The sequence below is a fragment of the Castor canadensis genome, chromosome X (assembly GCF_047511655.1).
Source record: "Castor canadensis chromosome X, mCasCan1.hap1v2, whole genome shotgun sequence".
NCBI classification, from domain to species: domain Eukaryota; kingdom Metazoa; phylum Chordata; class Mammalia; order Rodentia; family Castoridae; genus Castor; species Castor canadensis.
Genome location: NC_133405.1, coordinates 31,360,280 through 31,373,897, shown reverse-complemented (window position 1 = coordinate 31,373,897; position 13,618 = coordinate 31,360,280). Strand labels below are relative to the sequence as shown.

Here is a 13,618-nt window from a genome sequence, read left to right as displayed (position 1 = left end):
CGCCACATAGACCCACTGGCATTAGGTCTAGTTTCTTACCTAAAAGGACACAGTGCCCTCTGCTTTATTAAACCAAACCACACAAGACAAAAGCCTTAACAGCTCTTGATCCTCATTGACAAGTTTGAAAGTCTCTCCTCAGTTTTCCACACTCCTTGCCAATAGAGTGCGGAGGACATGCCACACACAACCATATCCCTGAACACCCAGGAAGGGGAGTGGTCTGTACCGAGGGTTTTTCTGGGTCATGAGTATTCCTCAAATGGGAAACTCAATACTCGGACTGATTCTATCTTTTGACCTTTGCCTCCTTGATCTGCTTATCCATTTTGTCACCTCCCACCTACAGTCTTTAAACTACAGATGATAATTGGAAGTAAGACCACCTTAGTACCACTGGATGGTCCTCTGGATGGCCCTCTCAAGGCCAGTCCTAATGCTCCGGGGCCCCCTTATCATCAACTCTTCTCAGCAGAAGTAGCTGAGAGAGAGACATCGCCCTGCTCCCTAAAGGCAGTTAGGGCAGCCTCTGAGAAGGGCAGATATGAAAGGGAGATGGGTGGGAGTGCAGCGCTCCAATTGGCAGCTGTGGGAGCTTTACCTCAGGAAACCATAGAAAAGGCAACTGTGGAGCACTGAGCAGGCTGCGCCCCATCCTGTGGCCCGGCTCTGGGGTGGGAAACTGACCAAGGAGCTGGAAATTTTCCCGCCAGGTAACTCTGCTTCCTGGACCTTCATGCATCCAGGAGCAGGGCCAGCAGCTGGGGTGCAGAGTTGGAGGACAGAGTCCTGGTGAAAGCAGAACTGCCAGAGTGGCCGGAGGAGTTGTATTCTTCCAGAAGACACTGAAAGAATGGCAGAGGACACAGGTACTACTCCTCTTGGACCTCTTCAACTCTTCCTTGCTCATGGTTGACACGTGAAATCGATCAACAGGAGCACCTCTTTGTGCTCCTAAAAGGGGGGGGGAGCAATCCAGAGACTACATGACCCACGTGAATGAAACAGGATCTAATCTGAAAGGAAGAGGGAAATAAAAAGGAAATCTCTCAGCACTTCAGTGAACTACAGGTTTCTGGGTCTCCTTCTTGCTTGGCAAAGTCTGTACTTTTGCTTTCAGTCTGTATTTTTGCTTTCAATAAACCCTGTGCTATGGAGTATCTCTCTCTTTGCTTCCTGTCTTTTAATTCTTTAATTGGTGGCAAAAAAGAACCCTCCTCAGTTTTCAGACGGTATCATCTTTGATGAGCATTTAGGCTGACTCCATACTTTGGCTATTGTGGATACTACTGCTATCAACATGGTTGTAGAGGTTATCTCTGTTTGTAGGCTGACTTACATTCCTTTGAATATCCACCCAGCAACGATATAGCAGGATCATATGGTAGTACTATTTTTAGTTTTTGATTAATCTCCATATTGCTTTCAGTTTATTCACACCAAGAGTGTATAATGGTTCCTTTTTCCTCCCACCCTTGCCATCATTTGCTTTTGTTTGTTTCTGTTTAATGATAGCCATCTGACTGGGGTAAGATGGAATCTCAACATAGATTTAATTTGCAGGGCTGGAGGAGTGGCTCAAGTGGTAGAGTTCCTGCCTAGCAAGCAGGAGTCCCTGAGTTCAAACACCAGTACCACCAGTTAAAGATTTAATTTGCATTTGGCTAAGGATGTTGAACACTTCTTGATGTATTTATTGGTCATTTGAATTTCTTTTGAGAACTGTCTGCTCAAGTAATCTGTCCATTCATTGATTGTGTTATTTGTTCTCTCAGTGCTTAACTTTTGGAGCTCTTTATATATTCTGGATATTAATCCTTTGTCACATGAATAGCTGATTTTCCTCCATTATGTAGGATGCCTCTCGATTCGGTAAATTGTTTCCTTTTATGTGAAAAACTTTATGATGTAATCTTATTCATCAGTTCTTAGTCTTATTTCCTGAGCTATTTATTAGAGTCCTATTCAGAAAGTCATTGTTTATGCCTATACCTTCCTATGTTTTCCCATAGTAGTTTCAAAGTTTCAGGTCTTACACTAATGCATTTGATCAATTTGAATTGATTTTTTTGTGTGTACAGAGTGAGAGACAGGGATTTAGTTTTAGTCTACATGTGAATGTTCGGGTTTTCCAACACCATTTGTTGAAGAGGCTGTCTTTTATCCAACTTATGTTTTTGGCACCTTTGCTGAAGATCAGATGACTGTAGTTGTGTGGTTATATTTCTGGATCTTCTATACTATTCCATTGATCTCCATGTCTGTTTTTGTTGCAGTAACATGCTATTTTTATTACATGGCTCTTGATTTGAAATCCGGTATTTTGTTCATCGAAAATTGCTCTTTCTGTTCAGTGTTGCTCTGACTACTTGGGACCTTTTGTGTTTCCCTATGAATTTTAGGATCGGTTTTATTGTTTCTGTGAAGAATGTCATTGACATTTTGAGGATTGCAATGAATCTGCAGATTGCTTTTGGTAATAAAGCCATTTTAACAATACTAATTCTATTAACCCATGAAAATAGAATGTCTTTCCATCTTCTAGTGTCTTCTTTAATTTCTTTCTTCAGCATTATGATTTTCATTGTAGAGATCTTTCACCTCCTTGGTTAGGTTTACTCCTAGATTTTTAAGGCTCTTGCAAATGAGATTATTTTCCTGATTTCTCTCTCAGCATGTTCATTATTATATAGAAATCTACTGATTTTTGTAGGTTGATTTTGTACCCTACTACTGTGCTAAAAGTTTTTAAAATCAGATCTAACAGTCTTCTTGTGGAGTCTTTAGGGCCTTGTAAGTATAGAATCATACCATCTACAATAGGGATGATTTGACTTCTTCCTTCCTGTTTGCTTCCCTTATATTTCTTTCCCTTGCTTCATTGCTCTGGGTAAGATTTGAATCATTATACTGAAGAGGAGTGGATACAGTGGAAACATTTGTCTCATTCCTGATTTTTGAGGCAATGCTTTCTGGCTTTTTCTATTTAGTATAATGTTAGCTATAGGTTTGTCATATATAGCTTTTAATATGCTGAGGTATTCTTTCTATTCCCAGCTTCTATGGACCTTTTATCACAAAGGAATGTTGAATTTTGTCAAAGGTGTTTTCTGTAACTATTTATATGATCATGTAATTTTTGTCCTTTATTCTGTTTATGTGTTGTATGAAGTTTATTGTTTGGCATATGTTGAACCATCCTTGTACCCTTGGAATGAAACCAACTTGATCATGGTGCATGATCTTATTTATTTACTTTTTTTTTATTTTGCAGTACTGGGGTTAGAACTCAGGGCCTCATGCTTGGTAGGCAGGCGCTCTACCACTTGAACCACTCCACCAACCTTATTTTGTGTTCAGTATTTTTGAGATATGGTCTTTCAAACTGTTTGCCTGAGCTGGCTTTGAACCACAGTCCTCCTGATCTCTGCCTCCTGAGTAGCTAGGATTACAGGTGTGAGCCACCAGCACCCCACATTCATGATCTTCTTAATATATTGTTCAATTCAGGTTGCAAGTATTTCATTGAGGAGTTTCGCATTTACATTCATCAAGGAAATTGGTCTAACAATTTCTTTTTGTTGTGTCTTTATCTGGTGCTTTGGTGTCAGGGCAATACTGACTTCATAAAATGAGTCTGGTAGCATTCCTTCCCTTTCTATTTTATGGAATAGTTTGGAAAGCATTGGTATTAGTTCTTCTTTCAAGGGCTGAGAGAATTCAGCAGTAAAATCTGCCTGGTCCTGGGTTTGTCTTTGTTGAGAGACTCTTTATGATACTTTAATCTCAATACTCCATATAGATATTCTTCAAGTTGCTTATATCTGCTTCATTCTATTTTGGTAGGACATATGTGTCTATAAATTTATCCATTCCCTCCAGATTTTCCAGCTTATCGGCATATCAGTTTTCAAAATATTCCCTAATGATCCTCTGAATTTAATTGGTATTTGTTATGATATTCCCTTTTTCATCTCTATTTTTATTAATTTTTTTCTTCTCTTTCTTTTGGTTAGTTTTAATGAGAGTTTGTCAGTCTTGTTTTTTATCTTGTTTATTATTTCTGTTTCATTGTTTGCTTATATTATTTCCTAGTTTCCATTTCATTAATTTCAGTTCCAATATTTATTATTTCTTTCCATCTGCTAATTTGGGGTTTGGTTTACTCCTGTTTTTCTAAGACCTTGAGGTCCATCTTTAGTTTATTTGTGAGCTCTCTGAAATTTTAATGTAGCACATAGCTGTAAACGTACCTCTTTGCACTGCCTTTCTGTGTCCCAAAGGTTGTATTATGTGGTGTTTTCATTTTTATTTGTTCTAAGAATTTTTAAAATTTATTCCCTGATTTGGTCCATTGTAGTTGTTTCAAAAAATAATAAAATAAAATTTCCTCCCTGATTTCTTCAATGACCCACTGATAATTCAAAAGTGTGTGGTTCACCTCGTACACTGCTGGTGGGAATGCAAACTAGTGCAACCACTCTGGAAAAAAATTTGGAAGCTTTTTAAAAATCTAAACATAGATCTGCCATATGATCCAGCAATCCCACTCCTGTGGATATACCCAAAGGAATGTGACACAGGTTACTCCAGAGGCACTTGCACACCCATATTTATTGCAGCACTATTCACAATAGCCAAGTTATGGAAACAGCCAAGATGCCCCACTACTGATGAATGGATTAAGAAAATATGGTATTTATACACAATGGAATTCTACTCAGCCATGAAGAAGAATGAAATCTTATCATTCGCAAGTAAATAGATAGAACTGGAGAACATCATTCTGAGTGAGGTTAGCCAGGCTCAGAAGACCAAAAATTGTATGTTCTCCCTCATATGCAGACTTTAGATCTAGGGCAAATACAGCAATGTGACTGGACTTTGGTCACATGATAAGGCAAGAGCACACATGGGAGGTATGGGGATAGGTAAGAAACCCAAAAAACATGATAGTACTTGATGTCCTCAATGCAGAGGAACTAATGCAGAAACTTTAAAGCAACAGAGGTCAATAGGAGAAGGGTATCAGGAACTAGAGAAAAAGTCAGCTGGAGAAGAATCAATTTAGAATGTAACACATTTGTACATGGAAGCAATGTTAGGAATCTCCCTGTATAGCTATCCTTATCTCAACTAGCAAAAATGCTTTGTCTTTCTTATTATTGTTTATACTCTTTCTTCAACAAAATTGGAGATAAGGGCAGAACAGTTTCTGCCTGGAAGCAAGGGGGTAGAGGGGGAGAGGGAGGAGGCAGGGGGTAGAGGGGAGAGAAATGGCCCTAACATTGTATGCACATATGAATAAACAGGAAAAAGTGTGTGGTTCAATTTCCATATGTTTTATAGCTTCTCTTGTTATAATTCTAATTTTAGTCCATTATGATGTACTAATTATCTTGATTTGCCTGTATGTGTAAACACCTGTTTTATTGCCTAAAATGTGTTGTACTTTTTAGAAAGCTCTGTATGCTGCTGAGAAGAATGTGTATTCTGCTGCTGCTGGATAGAATACTCTACAGATGTCTGTTAAGTCCATTTGGTCTATAGTGTAGTCTATCTCTGAGGCATCTTTGTTGATTTTTGTCTATTGATAAGAGCAGGGTGTTGAAATCGTGCCTCAATCTATTGTTCCTTCATATCCAGTAGTGTTTGTTTTATGAAATTGATTATACCAGCATTTGATGGATATTATATATATAGTCATTGTATTTTCTTGATTGATTGTGCCTTTGCTAGTATGTAGTGGCCTTCTTTATATTTTGGCTTGTAGTATACTTTGCAAGATATAAATGTAGCTACTCCTGCTTGCATTTGCCTTCTGCTTCTTGGTATACCATTTTCCATCCTTTTCATTTTAGTCTGTATTCATCTTTGCCTGTGAGCTGTTTTTTGGAGACAACAAAAAGTTGGATCTTATTTTTTAATCCAATCATACAGTCTATATCTTTTGATTAAATAATTAACACAATTTACATTTAGAGATATTAAGAGCATTTCCTGATATCTGTAATTTTTTTCAGGTTGAGTACTGTTTGTTCTTTTCTTTTGCCCTTATTTTTCTTAGGATTTTGTTACTTTGCTGAACTGAGCATGTTTGATTTTCCTAATTCTCATATGTTGGTCTATTCATCTCTTGACATTTATTCTTCCTGAGTTTTCACATTTGTGACTTTATTCCTCCTCTATGTATAGTATTCCACTAGGTAACTTCTGCCATGCTGGCTCAGATCATGAAATGCTTTACATTATGTTTATCTTGGAAGGTTTTTGTTTCCTCATCAATTTTGGAGGATAACTTTGATGGATATAGTAATCTTTGTTGGTAGTTATTTTCCTTCAGAGCAAGCAATATATCATTCCACACTTTCCTGACTTTTAGGGTTTCTTCGGAGAGGTCTGAGGTAATTCTGATGTGCTTGCCTTTCCAAGTAATTTAGAATTATTCTCTTACAGCTGTGAATATCTTTTCTTTGCTCTCTAGTCTTGATATTTTAACTATAACATAGCTTGGAGAGGTTCTTTTCTGATCATGTCTACTTGGAGTTCTAAATACCTCCTACATGTGAATGTCCACATCTTTCCCCAGATTTGGGAAAGTGTCTGCTATTATTTTACTAAATAGGCTTTTTGTGCCTTCAGTTTGTATCTCAGCAACTTCTTCTACCCCACGGATTCTTAGGTTTGGTTTTCTTTTCTTTTTTATTTCTTTTATTCATATGTGCATACAATGTTTGGGTCATTTTTCCCCCTTTCCCCCCACCCCCCTCCCTTTCCCCTGCCCCCTCCCTCTCCCCCCCACCCCCTCGCTACCAGGCAGAAACTATTTTGCCCTTATGTCTAATTTTGTTGAAGAGAGAGTATAAGCAACAATAGGAAGGACCAAGGGTTTTTGCTAGTTGAGATAAGGATAGCTATACGGGGAGTTGACTCGCAATGCTTTCCTGTACATATGTGTTACATTCTAAATTAATTCTTCTCGAACTAACCTTTTCTCTAGTTCCTGGTCCCCTTCTCCTATTGGCCTCTGTTGCTTTAAAGTTTCTGCATTAGTTCCTTTGCATTGAGGACATCAAATGCTATCTTGTTTTTTTTGAGGGGGGGAGTTCTTGCCTATCCTCATACCTCCCTTCTGTACTCTTGCTTCATCATGTGATCAAAGTCCAATCCCCTTGTTGTGTCTGCCCTTGATCTAATGTCCACATATGAGGGAGAACATATGATTTTTGGTCTTCTGGGCCTGGCTAACCTCGCTCAGGATGATGTTCTCCAAGGTTTGGTTTTCTGATCATGCTCCAGAGTTCTTGAATGTTGTGGTCATGCTTGTTTATATTTTGGTAGGGTTTTGTTGTTGTCTAAGTGTGATATTTCCTTGATCTTATCTTCAATCCCTGATATTCTTCCTTCTGTTTCATCTAGTCTATTTTTGATGCTTTATACTTGTTTTTATTTGATTTATTGGGCATTTCTAACATTTCATTTGATTCTTTTTTATCAGAATCTTAAGTTCCTTGCAGAATTTCTCATCCATGTTCCTGACTTTCTCATCCAGTTCTTAAGTTGATTTCCTTACTCCATTTATCTATTTATCTGAATCCTTTTTGAGGTCATTGATTTTTCAAAGTAAACTTTTGAATTCTTTGGCATTTCAGCTATTTCAGTAATTTTAGATTTGGTTATTTAGCTGCTAGGAACTTTGGGAGGCGCAAATTGCATTGCTTTTTCATATTACTTTTGAGTCCATTTTGCAATTTCTGCATCAATTAAACTGGATATCCTTTTCACTACCATTCAAGTTGAGAAAGGAGACAGCAATAATGAAATCAACAATTCAAAAAGAAATCATATATTTAAATGCAGTAAAAACAACTGCAAACACCAACTACTCTCCCAATAAGGTTATAAAGGCAATGAATTAAGATATTTATAGGATAAACTATGAGTTTAAAATGTTTAACACTATAGTATTAAGTAATAAAAATACAAGAGATGAGAAAAGGAAAAGTGATGAAGTAAGATAGGAAAAAGGGGAGATGTATAAGATAGGAGGAAGGGGAAATGTATATGATATAAAGATATTAGAAATAAAAGTGAGAAAGAATACTGTAAAAAATTTACACAGAAAGACAAAACAGTAAGAAAAGAAGATAAAAACAAACAAAAAATACCAGCTACAAAAACATATGAAGTAAAACCCACACACAAAATCCCCCATAAATCAATCTTTTTTCCTTGTTGAGGAGGAGGGTGAGTTCCCCAGTACCCCAGAGCACTTTTCTTTCTTTAAATCTAAACAGGTGAGATCAGAAAGCATTCTCTGTTTGGGGGGGTGTGGCTCAGGGGCAGATCACCCACCCAGCACTTGCAAGGTCCTGAGTCAAATCCCCTCACAACAAGTACACAGAAAATGTGTTTTGCAATTTGGAAACAATTCCCATCCTAGCTCCCAGTGGGCAGCAGCTCCCTATCTCCCAATTCAATCAAGCTCACTCCTTATTTGTGTCGACTCCACGCTTGCTGCCCACTCAATCATGGAAATTCTCACATAGCTCAGTCTCACATTGACTCTTAGTTTGTTCTCCACTTAACTTGCACATTTCTCACACCACTGAAGTGCATGCTGATTCCCAACTTGCTCCTCACTCAACTTACACCAGATTGTACTCTAGGCTCACAGTAGTGCCACTCTGACAGTCTCTCCCAAAGCATCACCTCTGCCTTGCGACTTGCCCTCTCTACCCAAATACTTCTGGTTCTGTGAATTTGATTCCCATTCCAAACTTGTTTCATGGGTCTACATGGATTCTCAGAGTGCTTTTCTTAGCCAATAGTGGGAAGAGCCCTTAAAAGTTTGGAGATAAAAAACTTCAGGGCCTTCTGCCCTGTCTGGCTGAGGAATCTGTCTTTAAGACTCTTCTTGAAATGAGTGAGTGAGTTGAGACATGTTGAGGGCCCCTTCACTGGCAACTGCTTGTTGCACAGAATGCGGACTTCCCATATTAAAGTTTTTTTTTTCCAGAGTGCCAAGTGTTTGTATCCAGTTTGTGTGCCTGTGGTGTCTCCTAAGGAGGGTTTCCTTTTCTTTCTTTGCCTGCAGCCCCATTCAGTGAATTCTCCCTGTTTGCCATCATTTTGTGTAGCACTTTATGTTAGGGGTCATTTGCTTGTTTTATAAAGTTCAATATTTCTATTTCCTCTGTTCTCTGCTATTTATTATTACCTTCCCTTGCCTTTCCATGCACCAGCCTCTCCCTAAAGCCACATACTTGAGGTTGTGTTTCAGATTTGTGGAGATGCAAGAACTAGGTGTTTCTAATCCAGCATCTTACCCATTTTTCCCTATTTTCCCTTTTCTTTCATATTTGTTTTGGTTTTCCTCTAGATATCACAAACGTGATGCTTATCTTTTTTAGTTTCCACCAGTTTCATCCTGCAAATGACATAATTTCATTTTTTTTTGATTCGGACAGGGTTTGAACTCAGGGCTTTACACTTGCAAAGTAGGTGCTCTACTGCTTGAGTCAAACCTCCAGTCAATTTCATTCTTCTCAATGGATGTGCATTGATTGGTTAATGGACACCTAGGCCAATTCCATAATTTGGTTATTGTGAATAGTGTTGCCATAAACATGAATAGTACTGCCATAAACGTCAGTATACAGATACCTCTATTGAATGCTGACTTTGAGTCCTTCAGGTATAAAACCAGGAATAGTATAAGCCAGGTCATATGAAAGTTCTATTTTTAGGTTTTTAAGCAAAGTCCATATTCATTTCCATAAGGGCTGGACTAATTTACCTTTCCATTAACCATGTATATGTGTTCCTTTTTTAAACCTGCATTCTAACTATCTTTTGTTGTTCATTTTCTTGATGATAGCCATTCTGACTGAGGTGAGATGGAATGTCAGTGTAGCTTTGATTTGCATTTCTGGATGGCTAAAGCAATGGAACATTATTCATGTATTTATTGGCCACTTGTACTTCTTTAGAAAAATGTCTGTGCAATTCATTTGTCCATTAAATTGTTTTGATTATTTGCACTTTATTTTTTATTTCTCTATATATTCTGGATACTAATACTTTATCAGTTGAATAGCTAGCAAAGATTTTTCTCTCATTCTGGAAGCTGTCTCTTCCTTCTTTTGTTTCCTATGATGTCCAGAAGCTCTTTCTTTCCTTTTTTCTTTCCTTTCTTTACCTTCTTTCTATCAAAGTCCTTAATGTAAGACCCAAAACCTTGAAATTACTGATGTTTTCATTTTTCTTCAGCATAATATAATTTTCATTATAGAGGTCTTTCACCTCTTTGGTTGTTTTTATACTTAGGTATTTTTTTTGTATGTGTGGCTGTTGTATATTTGATTGTTTTCCTGATTTCTTTCTCAGCAACTTTCTTACTGGTGTACAGAAAAACTTCTGATTTTTTTTGCATATTGATTATGTATCCTGCTACTTTGATGAAAGTGTTTATAAAATCTCAGAGTCTTCTGGTAGAGTCTTTAGCATCTTTTAAGTAAAGGATCGTATCATCTGCAAATAGGCATGATTTAGTTGCTTCCTTTCCTATTTGCATCCTTTTAATTTTTTAATATTGCCTTATTGTTTTGAATAAGGTTTGAAGCACTATACCAAACAACAATGATAATAGTTGACATCCATAACTGATTCCGGATTTTAAAGGAAGTGCTCTCACTTTTTCCAAATTCAGTATTATGTCAGCTATAGGCTCATTATAAATATCCTTTATTATGTTGAGGTATGAAACTTCTATTTCTTCAGGGCTTTTATCATGAATGGATGTTGAATTTTGTCAAAGGCTTTTCTGCATGTATTGAGAAATTATGTAATTATTGGTTTTGGTTCTATTTATGTGCCTTGCATATCTTGAGCCAACCTTGTATTCCTGTAGTGAAACCAAACTGACCATGGTTGGTTTCTTCCTAATGTATTATTGAGATTGGTTTTCAAATATCATATTGAGGATTTTGCATCTATGTTCATCAACATAATTGATCTGCAGTTTTCTTTTTTGTTGTTCTTGTATCCTTATCTGATTTTGGTATCAAAGTAATACAGGCTTCATATAATCAGTTTGTAAGCATTCCTTCCCTTTCTATTTTCTTAAACAGTTTGAGGAGCATTCGTGTTAGTTCCTCTTTAATGGTCTAATAGGATTAAACAGTGAATTTGTCTGGTCCTGGGATTTTCTTTTTGAGAGACTTTTATTACTGCCTCAATCTTATTGCTTGTTATTCATCCATTTAATTTATTCATTTCTTCTTGATACAAACTTATTAGGTCATATATGCCTAGAAGTTTATCCCTTTCTCCTAAATTTTCCAATTCATTGAAATATACTTTTTAAGAAATATTCCCTAAATAATCATCTGGATCAGTGTTAAAATATGCCCCATTTCTTTTCTTTTTCTTTTTTGTGGTAATGGGGTTTGAAATCAGGGCTTTGTGTCTGCTAAGGCAAGCACTCTACTGCTTGAGCCACACCTCCAGCCCAAATATACCCTTTTTCATCTCTAATTTTATCTATTTATGTCTTCTCTTTCTTTTAGTTTGGCTAAAGGTTTGTCCATCTTATTTGTCCTTTCAAAGAATTAACTGTTTTGTTCATTGACCCTTTATATTGTTCATTTGGTTTCTATTTCATTAACTTAACTCTGATCGTTATTATTTCTTTCTTCTACTAATTTTGGGATTGGCTTGTTCTTATTTTTCTAAAACCTTGAGGTAATTAGATTGAGATCTGATTTTTAATGTAAGCATATATTGTTATAAGCTTCCCTCATAGAACTTCCTTCACTGTATACAATAGGTTCTGGTAAATTGTGGGTTTTTTCATTTTCATTAGATCCTAGGAATTTTTTAATTTCCTCCTGCTTTCATCATTAACCTAATGTTCATTCAAAAGTTTTTTGTTCAATCTCCATGTATTTGTATATTTTCTTAAGTTTCTCTTGCTATTGATTTCTACTTTAATTCTATTATGATCTGACAAGACACAATAAATTATTTTTATGATCCAATAAGATACAAGAAATTATTATTTTTACTTGCTAGAACTTTTTTTGCCATTGAAACTCAGCATTGCCATTTATTAGCTGGGTGACACCTAACATCTCTTTAGCTTTCTTTTTTTTTCTCTATTCATTTATGCATACATTGTTGGGCCATTTCTTCCCCCACCTGCCACCTGCCCCTCCCTCTCCACCTCCCTCACTTCCAGCCAGAACCTATTCAGCCCTTTTCTCCAATTTTGTTGAAGAGTAGACATAAGCAATAAGAAGAAAGACAAAGTGTTTTTGCTAGTTGAGATAAGGATAGCTATACAGAGAGATTCCTAGCATTGCTTCCATGCGCAACCCGAATTGATTCATCTCTACCTGACCTCTTCACTACTTCCTGGTCACCTTCCCACTGCATTTTAAAATACTGTATTAGCTCCTCTGCAGTGGGGACATCAAACACTTTCAAGTTTGGGGTTTCTTACCTATCCCCCTTCCTCCTGTATGTGCGCTCCTCTTAGCATGTGACCCAAGTCCAACAACATTGCTGCCTTTGCCCTAGATCTGAAGTCCACATATGAGGGAGAACATATAATTTTTGGTCTTCTGAGCCTGGCTAACCTTGTTCAAGATGATGTTCTCCAATTCCATCCATTTACTTATGAATGATGACATTTCGTTCTTCATGGCTGAGTAAAATTCCATTGTGTATAAATACCACATTTTCTTTTTTTTAATTCATATGTGCATACAATGTTTGGGTCATTTCTCCCCCCCTGCCCCCACCCCCTACCTCACCCCCACCCTGCCCCCTCCTTCTCCCCCCCACCCCCTTGCTACCTGGCAGAAACTATTTTGCCCTTATCTCTAATTTTGTTGAAGAGAGAGTATAAGCAATAATAGGAAGGACCAAGGGTTTTTGCTAGTTGATATAAGGATAGCTATACAGGGAGTTGACTCACATTGATTTCCTGTGCATGTGTATTACCTTCTAGGTTAATTCTTCTTGATCTAACCTTTTCTCTACTTCCTGGTCCCCTTCTCCTATTGGCCTCAGTTGCTTTAAAGTATCTGCTTTAGTTTCTCTGCATTGAGGGCAAACAAATGCCATCTGGTTATTTTAGGTGTCTTACCTATCCTCATACCTCCCTGTGTGCTCTCGCTTTTATCATGTGCTCAAAGTCCAATCCCCTTTTTGTGTTTTCCCTTGATCTAATGTCTGCATATGAGGGAGAACATAGGATTTTTGGTCTTTTGGGCCAGGCTAACCTCACTCAGAATGATTTTTTCCAATTCCATCCATTTACCAGCGAATGATAACATTTCGTTCTTCTTCATGGCTGCATAAAATTCCATTGTGTATAAATACCACATTTTCTTAATCCATTCGTCAGTAGTGGGGCATCTTGGCTGTTTCCATAACTTGGCTGTTGTGAATAGCGCTGCAATAAACAGGGGTGTGCAGTTGCCTCCGGAGTAACCTGAGTCGCATTCCTTTGGGTATATCCCTAGGAGTGGAATTGCTGGATCATATGGCAGATCTATATTTACCAGAGTGGTTACACAGCTTGCATTCCACCAGTAGCATCCTCGCCAAC

General features: G+C 37.4%; 1 pseudogene; it reads left to right on the top strand.

The window, feature by feature from the left end:
* Positions 1-363: 363 nt before the first annotated feature.
* Positions 364-13,618, top strand: part of LOC109689540 (tyrosine-protein kinase Fer-like) — a 42,185-nt pseudogene continuing 28,930 nt past the window's right edge.